This window comes from Gymnodraco acuticeps, unplaced genomic scaffold (assembly GCF_902827175.1).
Source record: "Gymnodraco acuticeps unplaced genomic scaffold, fGymAcu1.1, whole genome shotgun sequence".
NCBI lineage: Eukaryota > Metazoa > Chordata > Actinopteri > Perciformes > Bathydraconidae > Gymnodraco > Gymnodraco acuticeps.
In genome coordinates, this window is record NW_022992199.1 from 181,940 (window position 1) to 205,408 (window position 23,469).

The 23,469-nt window shown below is 40.0% G+C and overlaps 1 protein-coding gene across 6 annotated transcripts in view; it reads left to right on the plus strand.

Moving 5' to 3' along the window:
• The first annotated feature begins 336 nt into the window (after positions 1 to 336).
• Positions 337 to 23,469, plus strand: part of mgat4c (mgat4 family member C) — a 141,655-nt gene continuing 118,522 nt past the window's right edge. For 3 of the 6 annotated variants that reach the window (XM_034205557.1, XM_034205558.1, XM_034205555.1), the window contains exons 1-2: positions 337 to 868; positions 21,972 to 22,059. The gene's annotated coding sequence lies outside the window, so the exon portion shown is untranslated. Of the gene's footprint in view, positions 869 to 16,500; positions 16,745 to 21,971; positions 22,060 to 23,469 lie in introns of those variants that run through there. The other 3 variants (XM_034205559.1, XM_034205556.1, XM_034205562.1) reach the window with 2 other exon arrangements.

A 23,469-nucleotide genomic window follows, 5' to 3' on the forward strand; every position in this document is an offset into this window, starting at 1 on the left:
CCTTCCAAAATGAAGGTTGGTTCGATATTACTCTCCCTGTTATCTCCTTTCCGACAATACAGAAAGGCAGCCTTTAAAAGGCTCTGCCGGTTGAAACCTCTATTAGGTCCATTAAGACCATTAGGTCCGGATTGATTTTTACAAAAAAGTTTGGGCAGCTATCTTCTAACTTTATATTCCCCAAAACCCTGAGCATCCTAAAACATCAGGGTTTATAAACGTATTTATTTTAATCTCCTCCCAGAGGAGGGCTCTTCTGCACCAGAAATGAGTCCCACTAAAATCCGCGCCCCTGGGTTTGAGGGGTCTTATCTTCGGTTGCATTTTTAAATAGGATGCACTTTGTCCTGTGTTGACAGGTGAATCCAGGGATGTGACCGCTCGCGCCACGCACGCACCGCCGGAGCACCGCCCTCCTGTCCGCGTGTTGCCGGGAGGAGCAGAGGCGCGAGCACACCGGAGAGGAGCACCAGCACTCACAGCACCGTGGGGATGTGACAGCGATCTCCACAGTTGCATATGCCCGGTGAAAACCTCTAAGTTTGTCTTCTGTGAGGAGGAGACAAAGGAGACATTTAGACGCGCATGAGAGAGAGAGAGAGAGAGAGAGAGAGAGAGAGAGAGAGAGAGAGAGAGAGAGAGAGAGAGAGAGAGAGAGAGAGAGAGAGAGAGCGCGGAGGAGCGTCAGCCGCTGCAGAGATTTCCAGCGGTGCCTTCTCTGTTTGCTCGTGGACTCGCTCGAGATCGGAGTCCGTGAACCGAGCCAATCAAACATTTATGAGACAAGAGAGAGGAAGAGGGAGGAAAAGAAACACCCACTTCTTCAGACTCCCAAAACATCTGCATTTGGAGCCCTGCAGATGTAGAGGTGAGTGTCGCTGTGATCACTCTGAGTTGTTGTTTGCTGTGACAGTGAGTTGAGGTGATGGTAGCTGAAGGACTCCCAGGTAAGCACACGTGGTTGGACTGATAAGTGTGTATCAGTGTGTGTTCTGGTTCTTATCATCCCTGCAGCGTGTCACCAACATGCAGCCCGGGTCACAACTTTAGTGCCTCCTCAGCTCGGCATGTGGGGCTGTGTGTCTGATAACATCGGGAATGCAATAAATCAAACCCAGAGAGCATGCATCCAATTCCTACTCAACTCAGGGAGCAGGAAGAATCAGAGTCCAGATCTTTAGCGGTGTTTTTAAAGCACATTAAAGCTCCACTGGAGACATAAACAACAGGAGGTTTTTGTTTATCTAAATGAAATTTTTGCCTAATGGATTTCTGCAAAAAACATACAGGTGCCAGGATGTCAAACTATAACTGTGCGTGTTATAAGCAGGGTTGATTTAATAATGTTTACAATGACTTATTACCTAAAACATGTAATCAGTAACCTAATCTAACATCATTAAAACCCTGATTACTTCACTTTTGGAATACCTCAATATCAAACGCAATACAAATACACAATATAAAATAAATATCAATACCGTTACTTAACTATGAAAGACAACAGAACAATGTAACCTTAAAAAGTAGAAATCAAGATATTTAATTAAAACATTTCTCACTTTTCACTTCAGTGTTTGCAGAGAAAATAAATTCTATAATCATTCAATCGTCAATAGACCAACAATGAAAGTGCATAATGCAGGAACACAGTTTACAACGCATACATAAAGTGTGTATGCATGTGCTTTGCAATATACCATTCTTGATTTTAAAAAGGTAGTGAAGCATTGAAAGCCTACTAGTTATCCACCATTTTCTAAATAAACCAGTAATCTGATTACGTAATCCCGTTACACGACAACATGACATTTGGCGAACATTGTTGAATCTGTAAATGTGAAGTAATGCTTTGTTTTGGGTCATTATGAATGAAGTACCTTTATTTTTTTTTAACTGTTGGTGCGTCAAACTATTTGGCATTTAGGGCTGTTAGACTCTCAACTTCTTAAAGTAAATATTTAACTAAAGGAACATTCAATTAAGAAAGAAACTAAATATGAATTAGCAACTGCGCTTAAAACTAAAACAGACAGACCTGAAGTGTAAACAGCTTCTTTACAAACTTTGATATCCATAATGCAATGATTTTCACCTTATGAACGCTGGCTTTAAACTGTATACCGAAGGCACGCATTGTCCTCTATGTCGGCAAATAATTGCATCATCTGCGGGTCGGTGGCGTCCCGCGGTGCGATGACAGCTCCATCCGACAGGCCTGTAGCTAAACAGCAGCTCATTACAAGTTCAGCGGCTCGGCTTTCCTCTGGCAGGAGGCCGCCGGCTCATTAGGGGTCACCGAGGGGCGAGTCTCCCTCTCCGAGCCGCGGCTTGTTATAGCAGAGCTCTGTGAAACCACTGTTAATTGGATAGAATTCATTTCCACTGACAGATTGGAGAACAAGTCAGTAAAAGTATCTGCACTGTGGAAAACTCACAGTTGGACTGATTATGTTTGGTATGATAGCCGTGAGGCAGCAGAGATACACTACCACTCCACAAAGGCATGTTTGATCCCTACACTAGAAAATAGTTCACTGTGTCAGTGATGTTGTATTCCTCCTGGCTGCAGGCTGCCCCTGATCCTCAGTGTTTGTCTTAAAGACATTTGTGGAGTATTACATTCTCGGCTTATACAAAAATGAGCAAAGAGATGAAGACAGCTATAGCAACGCAGATCTGTCACTCAAACTGGCAACTCCTTTCCTATTCCCAACTTTAAGCCTTGATATCATTTAAACAGGTGAGCTAAGTACAGTTGTCATGACGAAAGGAAATAACTACAGAGATCAAAATCCTTGTAACAGGCTGTAATCTGTTTATTTCTAATGTGACATTTTGATATGGGGGACTTTGGCGATTGAACCAGGTGTGACCTTGGTGGAAATGCATATGTTTGTACTCCAGCTTTGACTTCATTCTTTCAACACCTGAGTTGGGGCTTGAATGCGATTCTTTTACAGAACAATAAGGCTGCTGATGTTTGATTAAAAGTCTGTTTAAGTGCAGTATTTAGAAACGTAACCAGGACGGAATATAGTTTGGGTAGTCTTATATAGATTTACATCAAATAGACCACAGTTCTTATAAATATGTCAGATGAATAACCTCCTAAATTGGTTGGGTTTCAAAATGTCCTATATTTCAATTTATTAACGGCAATATTTATACTGATAGTTGGGCATTTTAACATAGGGGGCTATGGCGATTGATCCAGATGTGGCCTTGAGGGAAATGCAAATGTTTGACTTCATTCTTTCTTCATCTGTGAGCTACGATAAAGACATGATCCCTAAGTGGCTTCCCATCCGCAATGAAGTTAACTTCAATCTTATGTTGGTGTGAAGTTTCTGCCTTGTTCTGTATGAGAACAAACAAAAACTACTGTGGCTATTTGGAATCAAATCAAATCAAGTTTTATTTATATAGCACATTTATAAACGATTTTTGGTCGATCCAAAGTGCTGTACATAAAATAAAAATAGCCTACAGTAGAGACACTTTACAGCAAATACAACAACACAGATTGTTCAGAATATCAGTATGAGAAAACAACACCCTCTGTCCTTAGACCCTCTGTCCTTAGACCCTCTGTCCTTAGACCCTCTGTCCTTAGACCCTCACATCGTACAAGGAAAAACTTCCAGAGAAAACCCACAGTTTAAAAGGAACATGGGAGAAACCTCAGGGAGAGCAACAGAGGAGGGATCCCTCTCCCAGGACGGACAGACGTGCAATAGATGCCGTGTGTAAATCAAAGAGATGATACATTTTACAGCATAATATATAGGAATAATGTATATTTAAGACATTAAAGCTTTGATGCACATTTACATATATTCAAATTGACTTCAGAGTGGCGAGCCAGCCTAAAGTAGACCAGGTGTGTGAAGACAGTGAAGCGGACAAAGATCCGCCGCTAAGACACAAGTCCATCGAGTACAAATCACAACTGCTCCTAGTACTAGACTCCTGGTACTAGGATGGGTTAAAAGCAGAGAACAAATGTCACTGTGTGCTGTGAGCTCTGCATGTGTGACCATTAGAGGGTTTCATCCCTCCTAATTCTTATATTATTATATGAAGGGGTCATGCTGTGCTGTGGCAATAATGAACCCAGTGAAAATTGGTATATGCTGCTGCTTTTACTGAAAAAGCCTATGTACATTATTTCTCCCAGCTGACTTGTTGCTGAAAGTTGCTCCAGCCTCCACTCAGGTAGTCCAGACAGCCACTCACTTGATTCTTCCGTGAAAGGTTAGACAAATGCCACAAATAATTGTCGGCCTGCCTCTTGACCGCGCTCTTGCCCCCAGAGTGTTACGGGGGTTGATTATCCGAGGTGGTGCGGGTCATGAATGTCTGCAGCTGGAATCTATTGGGGCAGCCATCGAGCTTCGCTGTGACACGGAGGAAGCGAGGCGTACGCGATCGGAGAATGAAGGTTGCTTCAGTGATACTGGATCTGTTCTCCGGTGTGTGAGGAGAAATCTTAACGCCAGCGCTGACTGAATGACTGAGCGTGTGACTGACTTCCTGCCCGGCTGAACATTGAAAGAATGGACCGTACTTACAGCATGCTTAGCGCCGATGCCAAGATTATGAGAGGAAGGAGTTGAAACACTCCAGGCATGAATCCAGACTGTATATTCATACACTCGGAGATGCATTGATGTTGCCGTCAAGTGCTTAGCTGGTTCAGTGAGCAGCGTGCAAAGAGTGAATATCATGTTTATTAAGAGACGGGAAGAGGAGGGGTCTCAGGGTTCGGGTATAATATTCACTCCCATATGCTCAACATAATGTTTGCTGCTACTTCAGGAAGAGTGAGTCAGTCGTAGACAGGGACGTTTTTTCTCGAGTTCACCTTGAATCCCAGCATCTGTTGGTGAAGTCTGTGACGTTCAATTGAATAAAGTTTTCTTATATAAGTTGGTTTCTGAGGATCCAACATAACGACTTCATTTGTTATTTCAGTATGAAGGAAAATGATGTCTGCCAGTGCCAGATGTCCACTTTCTTCAAATTCTTCTCCATTTTCACTACAATTGAAGGTGCATTACTATGAGTTTCATAACTGTGTGAGCAAGAGTCTTACTCAGAGAGACTAGATGGGTTTCTTGCTGTTTGTTATGTATAAATATAACCCTTTTCGTACCAAATGTATTTGGTTACCCTAACCCTAACCCTAACCCTAGTAGTGGTAGGTTGGATGTTATATTGAGCCAGGAAGTCAGAAAAAGTCAAATCTTGTTATGATGGTTAATGAAATTAGACACATGTTCTTTCCACTGAGGTTTAATACTTTTTTCAATAGCTTTTTTTTTGCTTTTTATGTATCTTACACTCAACTACTAGTATTTACTCAACTACTGTTCACAAGGGTGAAACAAATCCTTACTGACAATTGCACTCTTAGTTTTATGTAACAGCTGTTCTTGGAAAGAAAAGCTTACGTTAAGATAGAGACGTTATTAAGCCATAATGCCTCAGACTGAGCAGTGCAAAAAGAACAAAAAAATACTATTGTATCTTATTTCAGCTTCAATTGTACACTACTGAGAGTTCAATACTTTTGATGCTTTAAATGTATATAATAATTGCTTAATACTGTTAACAGTGAAATCCTTACTGACATTTTACTGACTTTTTTAGGTAACAAACCTGTCCTTGGGAAGAAACACCTGGAGTCTCAGAAGGAGAAAGAGACTTTGTTAAGTCCTGTCTGCCTCACATTGCAAACGTTAAAGGGCCCATGTCATGCTTTTCTGGTTCTTACCCGTCCCCTTGTGTGTTATGAAGCTTTGTCTGCATGTAAACGGTCTGCAGTCACAAACCCTCAAAGTACACCCTGTAGCGAGTACAACTCTAACACAGAAAATACCTGTCTATGCTGCCCCAGAACGCCTCGTTTTTTTCTTCCTCCTGGTCATAGTGACGTAACGGCTCTGCGGATTGGTCCAAATGGAGCCTGGCTGTGTGTGTGTGTGTGTGTGTGTGTGTGTGTGTGTGTGTGTGTGTGTGTGTGTGTGTGTGTGTGCTCAGGCTGAGTTCCGTGGTGTCTCGCAGACCCCACGCAGCAACCAGGAAACGACACCAGTAATCCAGCGCACACTGTCCCGCCGCAACGTCCCGCCAACACGGCACCCAGACCCCACGCAGCCTTCTCATCTGTTTGTCATTACTGGTGTCATTTCCTGGTTGCTAACAAACGCCATTGTAACACATAATCACTGATGTTCCGCTGTAACGGTGGTGGACTCATCAGAACAGAGTGGGCGAGCTGACCAATCAGAGCACAGTGGGCTCACAGGGAGGGGGGGGGGGGGGGGGCAGGAGCTCCAACAAGGCGTGTAGGACAAAGAGTGAATACACATACTATACAGAGATGCTGTGAGAAACCAATGTGAGTTTGGAACATTGAGCAATATAAATCTATTCTAGTAGACCTCAACAATGGAATTATGATCAGTAGAAATGGCCATGTCATGGGACCTGACGCAGACACGAACAGATGGATTTCCGGTCTTTTGCTGCAGTTTAGAATGATGGTTTATTTTGCATTTACATACCAAGGTTTGATTACACTGTGTCAATGATTGTGGTTTGAGCATCTGCTGGGCTGGTGCCGTTCTGCCGTTCTGTTCTTGCTGGTGGAATCGGTATGCTCTTCCTCCTGTGTCCACGTCATTTCCTGTCACCTGTGGCTGCTTTTATACACCCGGTGCAGCTAAACCCCGCCACCAAGTGTTCAAAATAGTATTGTAGCATAAATATAAATAAAGTAAACTGACATAACAACAACACCCCTAAATGGCTCCTACAAATATTCTGTTTTATGGAGAAATTGTGTTTCGTTTGAACACAAACCCCCCTGTTGGTCAAAGTGTGTAAAACAGGCAGGTTGGACATCTCAACAGTGTGCTCTATCTCATACCGAGTTCCCAATGAGTAAAGCCTTAGAATAACTAAACAACGAACATAAAATCATATTTTCATGTTAACAATATTGTATTTATTCCAGTTTAATGATTGTGATTGAAAAGCCTAAGGAGGCTGCTAAACATTGCAAAGAGGGATTTGTATTCCTTAATAATATTCATAAACGTAACCATGTTGTAGCCTGAGAAAGGCTAAACCATACCAAAGAATACATTTATTAACTACATTATCTCATTTAGCTGTAGCTTTTATAAACATAAAAAAATACGTATTGTTCTGTCGTTGAACCAGGGACCCTGCTGTCATGAGTCAATTGCTTTCCAGCTGAGCCACAGAACACACACTGAACCTACCCGAAAACACTGCATGCTATTTATTCCTGTATTCATTTATTCATGTTTTTATTCCTACATTTATTTATGCTTTTATTTATTTATACTTATGACATGTTCCAACCTCTATATAAGTGAGGGTCTGAGCTCTCTTTATTCCATCGTGTCCCCGCCGGGCCCGGGTACAGGAGGGGTAATATTGTTCTTATTATACATCCATGGGTAATATGAGCGTTGTGGTTCAACCGATCTAAAGCACTTCTTTCTGAAGCAGTCACGTGGTATTGAGGGCCAGCGTGGCTTCGTTTGTCATCGGTGGCGTCACTGGCCCAAAACGATACAAGCCTCCATTCAAGCTTCACAAAAGACTTCCGGGATTACTCGACACACGCTCCGAAGCCTCGGCGCAATACGTAACATCACTACTGTCCATTAGCTCAGCTGTTTGCCATGAGCAAGGTAAGACACTGACAATAGGATTAACACAACACACTTAACAATCACTAATTTTAACAAGATTGACTCACTCTAGTAAAATAACGTTGTTTTAAAAAGAAATGTGTCTGTATGTATGATGTTAAACAAAAAGCAGAATCTTTAGGATGTGTGGTTGGTTGTGAGGCTTGTAGCAATCACATAGTGTCATTAAATTAATTAATTTTAATGGTTTCAAATCAGAATTGTGACTGAGTTTTGAAATACACGAGTCAGTGCTAATCCACCAAGATTAACTACAGTCAAATAATTCAAATTTGCTTATTTTAATACAAAAAAAGGTTTTATTTTGTGTGAATAAGGAGTGACACTTAAAGTAGAGTTGGAATTAAGTTTGCTTAAAAAAAAAAGTTGAAGGGACGGGAAAGATAAATTATGGTTCTTATTTTAATTTCTAATTGCTTGGGAGGTCTTGTTGTGAGTCTGAGCGACAGGAGAGACCGGCCTCACGGAGATGTGTAATGGGGGAGGGCGTTATGATGGACAGAGGGGATACTCAGCTGTAATGCATGGCAGACATGATGAGAGAGCCCGCTGAACTCAATGTGCTGGAATGGCAATTACACACAGGCGAACAAAACAACATGTAGGACCACTCTAACAGCAGCCATGATGCATAAAAAAAGAACACACCCTGCACATGTCCACATCAGTCACATAACACACATTACTGACACTGAGTGACACTTGCAGTCCCCAGGTGCAGCCACACACATTTAAAATCACACATGACATACATTGGATTGTATTCTTTATGTAATTCTGTAATTTGAACACTGTGCCATCGCTGGAAGCTTGCATTGAATGTCTGATCAGATATACTGTACGAGTGTGTTGATCTATTATAGTTAGAAAAAGTTCCTCTGTGGCTGTTTGTGTGTAGAAGTTTGGCATTTAAGAAAGTTTAACTAAAATACAAAAGGGAGGAAAGATGGTATGATTTATTTGTGGTATCAGTCTTACAAATTATGTCCATACAGATTTGAATGCGTGCATTTTAATTAAAGTAACAGAAGTAACCACGATAATTTTTGTTATTAATGATGACATATCTTGCTAATTTCATGGTTCATATTAGTATGTTGTGTTGCTTCTGTAACAAGATGTTGTTTCGTCAAAGAGCAGCTTTTAGGTCTTGCTTAAAAGACTCAGGTGTTGTTTTTAGATATTGGGTTGAACCAAAAAACGGACAGTAAAAAGTGGCTGCCTGAGGAAGGGCCATGGGAGTCTTGGATATTTTGACTCAATGTAAACACTCTAAAGACGGATTTACATGTGTCAGAGATGATTGTACACAACCTGGAGGTGATTTAAAATAACTCTTTTAACTATAGAGTGCAATTTCACCATTACAACATGAAGGCCCTGCAGGACAATAGAGGAAACTGTAGCTGTTGGAGTAATTTCAATCCTCCTGGGATTCATTTATGCTTTTAAAAATTCTCTTTTAGCCCCATTTGTGTTTGATTTGGCTTCTCATTTTGACTTCCTTTGAGCAGGGTTCAAAACCACATTCCCAACATTATTTCTAGAAGAAGTTCTTTGTACCAGTAGCTGAAAGAGAGAGGACTTACTGTAACTGTCTGTATGTGTGACCCTCATGTTTTAAAGGGTTAATTCAACTGTCTGGCAGCAGATTGTAGGCCAGTCGAACAATGTTTCTATCCATCTTGCTTTATAAGTCGAGGTCATGATTCCCCTGTCTGACATAATTGCTATTAACGTAATTTCCTGATCTTATTATCCTATCATCAAAATATACTTTTTAAGGCTTAAAAAAGGTGCTTAAACAAACACTGTAACCTGCATTTAGTTAAGGATTAAATAAAATAATCTTAAATAAGGTCATCTTAAATCATTTGTTTGCCCAGGATGAATAAAGCATTACAAAACAAAATAACATTGTGAAAGTATGATTAATGCATTATTTTACGATAACGACTAGTGCGATATAGAAGTAAAAAAACACACAATATTTGGTAAAATATGTGAATATATGATTCTGAATGAAGTATTGTGCTGAGAGACATTTATTCTAAAGACTTAAGTTAAACCCGAGAGCCCCCGGTAGAGTGGGCTGCGGGTTTTTTTTTCACGAAACTGTGTCTCAGGGCTTCTTAATATTTAAAAACCTATTAATGTGTCATACCAGATTAACGGGAAGAAACTCAGCTAACTGACAATATGAACCATTTTTACCAAAACAAAACACAAGTCTCATAAGGAGCGTCTAAATGACCCCTGAGCGGAAAAAGTACTATCGCACTTAGCACAGAACTCAAGGTAAAACTACCCTTATTACTTATCGTAACTGCACATACAAGATATCAGATTAAAGATGAGATTCCAGATTATATAGGTATTAGTATCATCACTGAGTGATCTGAACTCGCGACAGGGGAAGCAAACACAGACATCACAACACTTAGCATTACGGAGCAAACACGGGAGATCGTCTCACTGTAGCTGTTATTCTGATCAAAAGTCGTGTTCAATGGCATTAAAACGAGAAAAACGCGGCTGAAGGTTAATCTAATGGTTAATCCAATGTGTCTGTCACTTTGAAAAATTATTGATAATCCATAATTAAATTTGTATGTAAAAATCGGAGATTTTATATTAGCTGCTAATGGTAGCCACCAGAGTGTATCGCAGCTTCCGGTTCCGGAGCAGTCTAGCTGATCATCACTCATTCACCAATGGGTAATGTTTAGATGGATTTTTAGGAACTTCCCCTCGATTCTATTGGCTCTAACGGTTAAAAAGAGGTGTCAATCATCAAAATCGAACGAGGGGGGTTGGAGATATGGAAAATCCACCCAAATGACCCCAGAAGTGATTTTTTTTAATAAATCTGTCTATAAAGGTCAAATTTCACTTGTTTTGCATCAATCTTGATACAGGGTACTTATTATATGTTATAGTTTGGATTCCTAAAGATTTTAGTCTACTATCCCATCATTCAAGGGTGGTTTTCACTACAAGTTCTTTTTTTCTTTTGGACGGACACTATAATTTACATTTTGTTACGATGTTCAATCTGAATTTACTTTAAAATAAAAACATCTATATTGATTCTGACACTTCTACATCCAACTCAGGTGTAACCTTGCTTTGAGAAAAAAGATTATTAATGTAACCCTTTTAGAAGTGAAGATATGGTCATTTGTTCTGGGAATGTCATTTTCGAGCCTGAGACCTGAAAAACAGGCTCAGGGCTCAACAGGTTAATACAAAATACTTACTGATTCTCTTGAAAAAGCGATTTGTATTAATGAGGTCCTTTTTTCAATGATAGTGACAATGTTCAAATAGTAACCATTCCCTCTAATATTGCAAAACAGATTAATTTGCAATTATTTCCAAATTGTACAGCCCTTTTTACCACCACTGGTTAAACAAAAATACATGTAACAGTTCTTTAACACAATTCTGCAATGAACAAGATGAACAAGATACACTTATGAAAGTCAGCGAGCGTCTTCAGAGAGAACGAGAGCTGAGGGCTGTTAGCACCGAGCGATGAAGGAGTTCAAACAAGAACACTCAGCAAAACTGCTGTCCATAACAGGGAAGAGTTGCTATATGGAAACATTAAGTCTGCTTGTGTTTTGAAGTGGAATGATCTTATGCTCTCTGAAGTGTGCTTTGCCCGCTTCATCTTCCGTCTCCATGGCCATTCTCCCTCAGCGCCTCTCCCTCCGCTGCTCATTTAGCATAATGTGACTTTCCGCCCATTAGGACCCAAGATGGGCTGGAGACGGTTTATTTAGTTCAGATGTGTTTTTTTTGTGGAATACATTCATAAATTAAGAGTTAAAAGGGTAAGTTTTCCCAAAGTACAAAAAACATGTTTTTCTGCATCTTAGTTTGGGTTTTATTTGCTAAAGTTGTTGACCTAGCAAACACAATGGAAGTGACATTTCAGATACTTTGAGCTAGACACTATGCAAGCAGTTGAAACTTTTTATTTTGCTATTTTTAAAGCTTTGAGGATCATAAACAGAATTCCTTTCATCTCAATTGTGTTGATGTGGAGACATTTCGGAGGAGAATACCTCAAAGTCTTGGCACATAAAACAATACATTTCAATTACTTGGTATGTACCACTCTATAAGATGTGTTTTCTCTGCTGATATTGATATATATATGAACTCAGCATATCTGGTGTTATCATTTCCTTATCCAAGACAAGTCCCAACTTTAAACCAAACTATTTGAAACCTGTTGGGATCATTCTTATGTTAAGTGTCGCCAAGCTTGGCTTATGTAAAAGAGTTACGTAATCAGAATAGATACATGAAAAAAAAAACTGTATCCCCTTTATGGTTACATTAAAAACATACGTAACCAGATTACTGTAACATTGAAAAAAAGGGTTATTACTAGCAGGAATGCAATGTACTGAATACAAAAAAACGCTGCGATAATATCCATTCGTCCAAAGCTTGAATAAGATCTTATAAGTCAGGGGTTGAATAGGTAGCTTTTTAGTGGTCACATGATCTGTCAATTATTCAATTAGTTAATCAACAGCAGTTTAAAAGCAATTAACCTCTCTGACATTTTGTTGACTGAACGATAACATTAGTACTCACTCAAAGAGTCGTCTTGATTGTACTTTTTTTTAATCATACCTGATCAAAATTATACATTTGAGAGTGGTGAGGGTCGTCTTGTTGTCTTTAATTATGACGGTAGAGAGGATAATGGGAGCTAATGGATTGCTAGACTGAAGCTTGCAAAGTGCCAAAGAATCAAAGGAAGACAGTGAATTCTCATATGAAACGTGCATCAATGACAGTGAAATAAAAGACCAAAGGCAAGCTGTTTGTTTGGAGACTCGGGTGGAGGGGAGGGTTGAGATGGGTTTCATAACCAAGCCACATTGCCATTCCCTTTTTTTTTTTTAAATGCACACCAGCTGTTGATGAAAGCACGAGGCAGCTTTGATCAGAGAGTGGAGGTGTGCTCAGGTTGACGTTACAGATGTGGACCTGAAGGCGACTGCTTGATTTATTCATCAATTTATATATTTATGAGTTTTTTTTAAGGCAGCTTCAATTTGGGTAATGAAGAAAATGGTGATTTTAAATAAAAGAAGTGCACAATTAATATCATTTGCAGTGAAATTAGGAAACTGGACTAGTGAAATGTCCTAATTGCAGTATAATTGCAGCACTTTGTTCTCAAAATTAGCTTTTTTGTCTTTTGTGTCTCTACTGTGACATGTCTCCATGCTTTAATGTTCAAAAAGCTCTTTATGTTTCTCATACTGCCTGTGCTGCAGCACCTCTTTTCACCCTCTGTCTGAAACCAGAGCCCAGTCTGCTCTGATTGGTTAGATGGCAGGCTCTGTTGTGATTAGTCAACAACTTAGAGATGTCCCGCCCCTTACGCAGCGTCCACACGGCGGCGTGCGTTGAAGCTTGCCGGTAGGCGTGTCTGAAACTCGACCAACAACCAATCACATGAATCTCCCGCCCCGGACACACAAGCACGCAGTTTGATTGGCTAGAGCTTGTACTGGCATATGATTTGATTGGCTGACGCTTCCGTCGAAGCTTCAAAAGTTGAACATTGCTCAACTTTTGAAGCGAGCAATGCAGTTCGGCAAAGCGTGATGTCACCCTATTCAAAGTGAATGGGCAGAAGCGTTGAAGCTTCAACGCACGCCGCCGCGTGGACGGGCCGTAAGCCTATCACCTACAATGTGTTGGAGCGCTAGCCAATAGAAGCGTAAGTGTTGCATAGTGACGTCATGTTAGGGAAGTAAACAAAGGAGTCCAATGGAGACGTTGCAGGCATCTTATCTATTCTTATTCTAGGGGGGGGGACACAGGGATCTTAGCCTTTGCAGACCATTTACATGCATCAAAACCTTTAGAACACACTACAGGAAGGGTACAACCCCAAAAAGCAGAATTAATAGTTGTAATTTTAGAGAAAAGTTATATTTTTGTAGGCTGTCTCATTCTTTTATTCATCAGATCATATGATTTGTATACAAATTGCAGCAGTGTGAGCAGGTGGTAAATGTAGAACAGCAGAGCACAGAACAAAGCAGTACATCCAACTCTTACAGACTCCAGTAAACAATGAAACCTTCATGAATAATTGCTTCTAATTGTTCCCCCTGATGCAGGCCGCAGGATTAGCAATAAACGTCTGAATATGAGGCTGTCTGCGCTGATATTTACTCCTCCACAGTCCCTCCGTTTACAGCTCTCTCAGTGCACTTAAATCGTGCTCACTGAAAACTCAGATTGACAAAGACTGCAAACTCTAAAAGTCAGCATTTGCACAAAGAGCCTCGGGAAGGAAATCCAAATAGCACAGATGATGCACCTGCGACTGAAGGTGTTCATTGTCGTCACTAATTTATCACGGGAACTTCAGGCAACACAGGTGTTCAGATTACTGCTGAGGGGCGGATTTACTGGAGCTCAGTCGCAGAAAACATCTGAAAATAGTTGGGAACTTGTTTCAGAAGTTTGACTAAATGCACGACAGTGACACTTAAAAAAACAACCCATAAAAACACGTTTAAATATTAATTTAAAAAACGTCAAAATGAACATCATAATTACCCATAAGAGACATTGCTGTTGTAATGTTTTCCCATAACTTGGGTTAAAATAAAATGGTTTAATACTTGAATAAAGATCAGTATAACCTCGAGGATGAGTGCACTTCAGTATTTATAAATTCAACCTCTCCTTTAGATGAGAGAATTCTTTTTATTGTTCATTCAAAAATAGCTTGGATTCACCATTCCTGTTTAGCATGCATTAGAAATCATAAGCAATGTACTCTTCTTTAATCAAACCGTTAATAAAATCCTAATGCAAGCTGCAAAATGTTTGTAAATGTTCCTTACACGTAAACTATAATTCACATGAAAATACTTGCATATCTTCATATGGACCTTGTCAGGGAAACTTTGCAGCAATGGAGAGTCAGGACTCAGAGAGACACGAGGAGAGTTGGAGCTTTGATGTCAAACACGGATCTTTAATACAAGCATCGGCCGGAGAAATTCACATCACAAGTCACACAGTCAAGGGTTCTGACTGCACGGGTGGGTTGCCATGTCAAATCTGATCAGCCTCGCATCTTGGTAGACCTTTTAACTAGTTTACAGAGAGTTAATGAGCATATTGGGGGAGGGTGCGTAAACACTGCAGATATCCCCGATATCTGGAAATACTCAATCACCTGTTTGTGAGGCTTAGAAAGCCAGCGTTCTCACAGTCGTAAACCATTTCGTGACCGAGAGTTGAACTGGTTTATCAAGATAGCTGGAGCCTCCCATTCCTTAAGAGAGATAACAGAGCCAGGGTTTGGTCGTAAACGTCAACACACAGAATAGGTTAAATATCTAAAGTAAAGACAGAATTATTCCCTAACAGACCTCATAGATCGTGCTTTGTGAGAAGATGTCAAACTCACAGCTTTTTGAATAAGTAATAACCCCTTTGTTTTGTCTCATTCGAAAAGGCTCACTCCATGCTCTGCGTGTTCGACAGCAGGTTTGACGTGGAGTAAATGACACGATACCTCACGAGTTATGCAACCTGCAGTGACAAGCCGTCGAGAAAACTCACTTCTGTCTGTTCACCAACAACTGGACTCAACGATTACTTATTTTACATTTACGAATTGGCTCTAAATTCTCACAGATTCTTGAAAACAAACCAGATTACATGTGGAATTCTGTAGGAAGTAATTGTACAGATTGTAGAAACTTTCCATGCCGCTTTTGGATATTCGCGTAAATTAAAGTTGGCCAAGTGTCGTCACTATATTTGAAATGACTACTGCTAGCTTTCAGCAGATAAGATAATATTAGATCAGAGGTACTTTATTGATCCCAATTTGGGAAATGTTTGCATTGCAGCAGCATAAAAAACAAGGCACAATTGTAAAATTAGTAGAAATAAAAAATTCTAAAATGTAAAACAAAAACAAGTGGACTGTGAAGATAAACAAATCTAGAAACTATCTGACAAATAAAACACTATGGAAGGGCCAATATGATCTGTAGTAATATCGGGAAAAGGAACCAAGGAATCAACTCAGATTTGTTAAGCCTTGTGTACTCATTCTCAACTCAAGCCAAAACACAACCATTACCTTTATTAAAGGCTTTCATAGGGTTATATTGCTTTCAAACAAGAGCCTCTGGCCAGATGCTCTATTTAACTAGCTTACTCTTCTCTTCTGTAAACATGACTTCCCAGGCCAGGCACCTTGAGACCTGTTGATGCTGCACATATCCTCGGCCGCTGAGAAGCATCGATAAACATCTGGCATTACTTAATATCCTGTTATATTTCTGCCTTTATTCCTAGATACACACAAATCTAATTTGGCTCGGTTTTCTTTACACTTCTGCCGTCGCCCCTTAAATTGAGCTCATGAATTATTGAAGTCTGTCCCGCTGCTCCGACGCTAACCTGTAATTAGTTTTGCCCAACACTCCTCATCATGAGCTGCAGGATGTGGGGGTCTAGGGAGGCGAATACATTGTTCCTTTAAGACTGAAACAAAACCTGGAGAAAGTGGAAGAGCGCAGGGTGGAAAGAACCAATGAGAAGGCAGGGTTTGCAGAAACTGTTAGTGGCACCTTGGCAGGAGAGTTGTGCTTTGGGGGGAAAGGGGGGGAGGTTTTGTGGGATTGCGAGGAGTGGAGGGGGGGGGGGGGGAGTCTCTTGAGAGAGTCGAATAGGAGAGTGAAGAGAGAGGGAAAGAACGTCCATGCGCGGCAGTGGGAAGACACAAAACAAATCGCCTGGCTACTCACTGCCTTTACAATGAGTGTTTATCCCACTTGTCTGAGAGCCGATTGTCTGCTCGCGCATAAGTCACGGAGATCATTTAGACCGGTGGCGAGCGCAGAGCACCAGCAGAGCTCCCTCTCACTGTGAAAAGGACCGGGCGCAGAGATGCGTTCACATGCTTTAGACAGGAGGTGAGTGCTGTTTTTTCTCATGACGGTGCTTCTTCTTCGAAAGCTTTCCTCTCAGGAATCTGTCTCCGGCTCCCTCCATCTCTCACGCTTCTCTCATCCTCATCAAATTAAAATCCCCTCTTGTTCGCTTTGCAAGCCGTGTTTTTATTCTGTTCTTCCGTCTTTCTTTCCTCATTGTCGACACCGTCATTGAGACATGTCATGACATCTTATCGAGACAAGAAATAACATATTCAGGCAGAGTGCAATGTTTACGTCTCCAACTTCCCCAGAGTCTTGTATTTATGCGTCTCATAATAACTCCCAGATTAAATTATTTTCACATGGCTCGATGCATACATTGTGTACAGTTTGTGGCGTCCTCACATCATGACGAATCCTTACCTGCTGCACTCCCACTATAGCTTAGCTGTGAGAACTTCATTTCACTTTTCAGGAATTAAGAAACTCTCCCCCTGCTGAGACTAGAGGTTACCAAACAGGTAAACCCCGGCTGTCCCGTTTGAGTGCTTTAGCGATTGCGTGAATCTCCTGCCGGGCCCGGCTTTGGCTCTATGTCATACTATTGTCTGCCGGCGGTGATTAACTGCCCTGCTTGTGGCTCGGTGATTTCTGCTTTGTGTTGAGAGCTGTGCGGACGGGACTGTAGGGGAGGGAGGGAGACGGGCGGGTCAGCTGATGGGCTCTGAGGTGTAGGAGATTTATGACCCCCCAGAACAAAGCTGTGTCTGCTGAGGGACCATAAACCATAAATCAGGGAGAAGTGGGTCAGATTGGGTCAGTGCTCATCTGCTCGCTCTTTTCCAAAAGGTGCTCTTTTTCTACTTTTTCACACCTGGATATTTGACACTTTTAAGTTTTTTGTTATTTTACAGTTTGACTATTTTTTTTTCATTTTTGATATTTGGTTATTTGGTTTGAAAGCACTGTCAGATTGCTATTGTTATTCAAACTAATAGAGAAAAATGTTTTATTCTAAATTCTGTTCTAGCTGTATCGATCACACTTTTATATTTCATTTTTATCTTCTTTGCTTTTCATATGTTCTTATTTGTATTTATTGTTTTTTATTTATTGTTTGGTAAGTTTCAAAGCACTGTCAGGATTGCTATAATATTTAACTAAATACATTTTCTACTCTGAAATCTGTTCTATATCTGTTGTTCAAATTAATTCATCCATCAATATAAGTTTATTTCCTTTTTTTAATATATCGTTTTTAATTTTTGTATATACATTTATTTTTTGAGTTTCATATTTTGTTATTTGTGTTTACTGTATTCTTTCTTTGATATTTCTAAAAGCACTGTCAGGATCACTATTTTATTTCAAATTAAATATTTTTCATAAATATTTTCTATACCAGTTGTTCAAATGACTTTATTCATCACAAGCAGAGTCAGTCTGTGCTGTTTAACTCCAGGATATTCAGCTGTCAGTCATATTCCCGAATGAATTCCTATTTTTTCATTTCAAATGCCATTACCTTCAGTAAGTGAATCACCCCTAATCCTTTCATTATCTCCAGCTATGTTAACTCCATTTGGCCTTTGGTTCATCTTACTCGTCCTAATTATGTAATATTTGCCTTTTTAAAAAGCCTGATGAGAGTAAAAATGGCATGCTCTCATTTTGGCAGCGACTTGATTGTACTCTCCTCCGTCTGATTCCAGTCTTCTTGATTCTGATCGCTGGTTTGACTAGTTTTGTGATTTGCCTTCCTGAGGGCAGCTGAAGCCGATGTGAGAAATTGATTTTCTGCAGAAGGATTAGCAGTGGGGTTACAGCTGTAGGCATGCATTGCATTACAGTGGTTCACTCTGCATCTGTACACCAAAGTAGGCTAAACACGTTATTTATTAGCTGTTGTATAAGACTGATATTTTACTAAAACACGCACAGAAGACACTGTGGGCGACGGATATGGGAATAGCAATGAATAACTTGGAGCTGTGTTTCCCAAGTTCAGACAGCTTGAGTATAGGGAGATAAATAATCTCAGCCAGGAAGGATGGATCTTAATTCATTTGTGTCTGTATTGTTGCACAAACAGGCATTGCACACTGCTGCTGGAAATCAATGGAATGGAAACATCAGAAGTCTCTCAGTATGGCTGCCATAACAGCGGGGATTTGTACTTGTGTTTACGACAACACTGATCATATTTTCTCCCATTTTTGAGTGAATGGGAATTAAGCACGAGGCGGAAGCATGCTGTGTTAATGTTTCTGCCTTTATTATGCTAATCGCTGGCAGGTTTACAGTGTGTTAGCTATGTATGGAATTGTCATATACGTGTTGTCAGGAGATAAACACCCGCAATAAATACATGGCGAGACTTTTTATCAAATATTTCCTAAACACCTTCACAGATATTTGCTTTTACATGACAGAAAGTGAAAAACAGCTCAGCTTGAAAAGGTATAAAGTGACCTTTTCCGAGCTGAATGTTAATTTATCCACCGTGCGTGAAAATGGATTGGAACTGAAATGATTCATGAGTGTTTTTGTCTGCGTCTCACACATTCAGTTTACATGTTGTTTCACAGTCACTGAGTCATTATGCTGAGGTTTTTGTCGCTATGATGGCTTTTACTGTCAGTGCTGCTATAATGGGTTACACAAACTGCATAATCAAGTTTCCAGGGTCGGCCATTAGGGCCTGCGTTTGGTTTATTACTGCAGTCCAGTCTTATTGTTACATTAGTTTGGACGTTGCTCAGGACTTTACTAGAAAGCTGTTGTTTTGCTCATTAAAAATGATTCCCACTGCAGTTTAGTGGCATTATTATATGATAATGTACACCACAAAGCTGCAATGTTTTTATGACCATCTCAACAATGGAGGGAAAATAACGTTGCAGCATACGCAATTGGAAATATATCATTTTTAATATGCACTCATTAGCGCATTATGTTCTAGCCTAACACTTTTAGATTTTAATTTTGGTTGTGGGTGGGAGAAAAAAGTGTTTAAATTAATTTTGTTGTGTGAAAACTTTCAAAAATTAAATAAACTTCCCTGGAGCGATGCAGGCCATTTGTGAGGTTATAATTAAAATTAAGGCTGGAGTTTTTTCTAAAAGTCACACACAAAATAAAGTCCTTTGCACAGACTTTTTTCAACCAACATGAAGACAAAGTTGCGTGCTCTCCACAAAATATAAAAAAGAATATTCAAAAATGTTTCCTGATGGAGAAAACTAGTGTTTGTTGTCCACAGTTAGCTAGTTAAAGGGGACCTATCATGCAAAATGCACCTTTGTACGTCTTTTATACATGAATATGTGTCCCCTGGTGTCAGGGAACTCACCAAGTGTCAGAAAATAAAACCCTCTCTCTTTTCCTCCATACCCAAATCTCTAAAAACGGGGCTGCAAAGGAGCTGATCCAGACTGATGCAGATTTGAAATTGTTCTGACGTCAGAAACGGGGTGCTCCGCCTATATGGCCAACTATCAGGGGAAGGTTGCGTGGCATGGTAACAGCATGGTAACAGCATGGTAACATGACGCTCGTGCCTCGCCCCCCTCCTTTGCAGGGGGGCGTGGTCAGCTGCAGCTAATTTGCCACAGAATCAGCCCTTGTGAAGAGAGGGCTGGAATAGAGCAAATAGAGCGATATGAGGCTAAAATGCATGATCTGTTTGGTATTTTGAAAAAAAAACTTCACAGACATGTTTTATATAGGTATGGCCCTACAATATATTATTCAAATATAGCATGATAGGTCCACTTTAAGTTTACCGGACTTCTTTCTGTGGATTGATATGACTGCAAATAGTCCCTTGATCCTCCTTAGCAACAGTCTGTTCTCCTTAGCAACGGTCTGTTCTCCTTAGCAGTGGTCTGTTCTCCTTAGCAGTGGTCTGTTAATGAATGAAATTAACAACCTCTGTCCAAATTGACCAATCAGAGTATTCAACTAAGCCGTGTATTAATAAGTTATAATTGCCTTATAGGAGAGCTCCTGTCTCCCATCATGTTGAGGAGGAATAGCAAAACATTGTAGATTTGAACTGGTCATAGTATATTTGTGTAGGCATATAAAGCCTATATTGCATTTTTACAAGATACACTGGAAATAGAGTGATTTAATATGACATTTTACTGGAGTTTCCACACGACAACTCAAACATAATAGTTTTATTCTTCTGAATGTGGCAGGATTTTCAGACGATGATTAGAAACACAGCTTGGACAATGTGTAATTAAAATCCCTGTTTAATTGAATCCTCTGTATTATACAAGATTTCCAGAATCGGCAGAACGCTGCTCTGTACCTTCAGCAGTTTGTCTCCGGAGAGCCCGTTGCGCTTTGATGTGAAATATTTCATTGTGCTTTAAATTCAACATCAGGCGTGCATCTGTTCTATGGGCTTAACTCATCGACATCATCGAAAGAATGATCATTTCTCCCCAGACAGCTTTGAATGAGCCGTAATGTCATATGCTGCGAATTGATGGCCTTATGCTTAGTGGGGAATAAATCAATGTAGCATACAGAGTAAGATGTAAATGATAGGATAAAACACATCTGTGCTTTTCATAACGGATTTTAGGCTTTTTCCGGCACATTACAGCCATGCGTTAATGAAAAGGGACATTACGTACTGTACAATCTTGATGAATGGCTGATGAATTGAGGTTGCTTTAATCACAATTTGTCCTCAGTTGAATGAATTAAATTGGCAGGTCAGACATAATGAATACCTCGGGCTTTAATAACCCATAAAGAAAAAGGAAGATAAGAGAAATGACCATCAAAGAGTCATTTCTGCACAACGTTCAACGATCAAGATGGTGCCGGATTTTATTGTAAAGCGTGACCTCTGACATTCAAACATAAAGAGTAAAGAAAGAACGGAGAATAATAAGCATTTATTTCACAGTATTTAATCTTTAAGATGCTGAGAATATTAACCTCTTGTGTGTGCATTAGTCAAACACTCTAATGATATTTACGTAAGTATTTGTCATAAGACGTCATTTTGTCTAATTATTATATTATCAAACATTATTATAATTGTATCAAAGCTTCTTTCCATACGTATTGCCGTGAGTCTGGACCCCCACAGATGTTTTCTATGTCACCCTGTTTTCTGATCAAATAATCCCAAAACACATTAGGATATTTCAATTTACTGAAGTCATTCCTACTGTAAAGAAAATGTCAGATCGTATATCTCAGAGCCTTTTCTCATGTTGGTGTCCTCTGTGTTTTGTAGCTGTCACACTGCTGTGAGTCTGGACATATGAAGCCCAAGTTCCTGCAGATCTTATTGGAATGCAGCCGGATACATTATTAATGTCAAGGTGAGACACACACACACACACACACACACACACACACACACACACACACACACACACACACACACACACACACACACACACACACACACACACACACACACACACTTTATCTCTTTCTCAGCAGTGTCTTGTCACTGTTCCAGCACAAATGCATCTTTTTGTTGTTGGCAGCCGAACTGGAGACGCTTTGTTTGATGGCATCACAAACCTTAATGTTAAAGGAATTGTGACAAACACATTTTAGCTGTCATGCCGAGAGATAGATGACAAGATTTATACCTCTCATGTCTGAACGCTACATCTGTTAGCTTAGCATGGGTTAGTTTAGCCTAGCAAAGCTTAGCTTACTGTAAATACTGGAAACAGGAAGTGACAGCTAGCCTGGCTCCGTCGTAAATTAACAAAATCCATCTTCCACCACCTGTAAACCTCACTAATTAACATGTTATACACCATTTGTTTATTGTGTTGAGAACAGTCATTTCCTGGATTCTCTACTAGTTGGCAACCTCACTGTGACAACAAGACAGAGGCAGGCCAGATGTTTCCCCCTGCTCCCAGAGTTGTTGCTGAGCTAAGCTAATGGACTGATGACTGGCATTATGAGGTGTTTACCAGCATGATTGGTCAAAATACTATATCTAACAATTTTTTCAATTTCTTGGCCTCATAGAAATACTGGGGAAAGGATTATTTTTGATATTTTAAGTCAGGGGTGGTTGACCTCTGCTTCATATTATTCGACCTAAGTATCAATGTTTTCATCAAACTCAACAAGAAAGCAAATGTTTTGCCCATTACCCAAGATCTCGAAGGTTTACAGATATTAGCGATAAACAATATGTGTTCAGGAGTGTTTTGGGAATTATTGGTCCTAGTGTAAGCTGATGAATTACATCTCTAAACCGTTACAAAAGAATGGTCCGTATACGACCCGGGGGCCGGAGGTTCCCCACCCCTGTTTTAAGTGGTTCTTTTTAGTTTACAAAGACAAAGCAAACCATGAGGCATTACATGTTCTTTCAACATATGAATAGCCACACACAAATTGTAGTATCTATATAATATTTACTTAAACCAGTGACTGCAAACTGCATATATTGCCAGTTATATCATCTAGCCTACCTATTCTGCACACTCACAGAAAAAATAAGTGTCATAAACATGTTAATAAAGGGGGAGCCTATTTGGTTGAAATGTGTCAACCACTTTGAAATCCACTGAAGAACTCATCTGTTTTGATATGTTAAAATATGGAAGTTTCCCAAAAGTGTAACACATACTTTCTCAAACTGAAGCAGTGATATCAGTCCTCCACTGGTAGGGCAGAACACAGCAGGAAACATGCCAAACAAGAGAGTTTGGCATGATAAGTTTGACGTGATAATCATTAGAAATGTGGAGAAAATC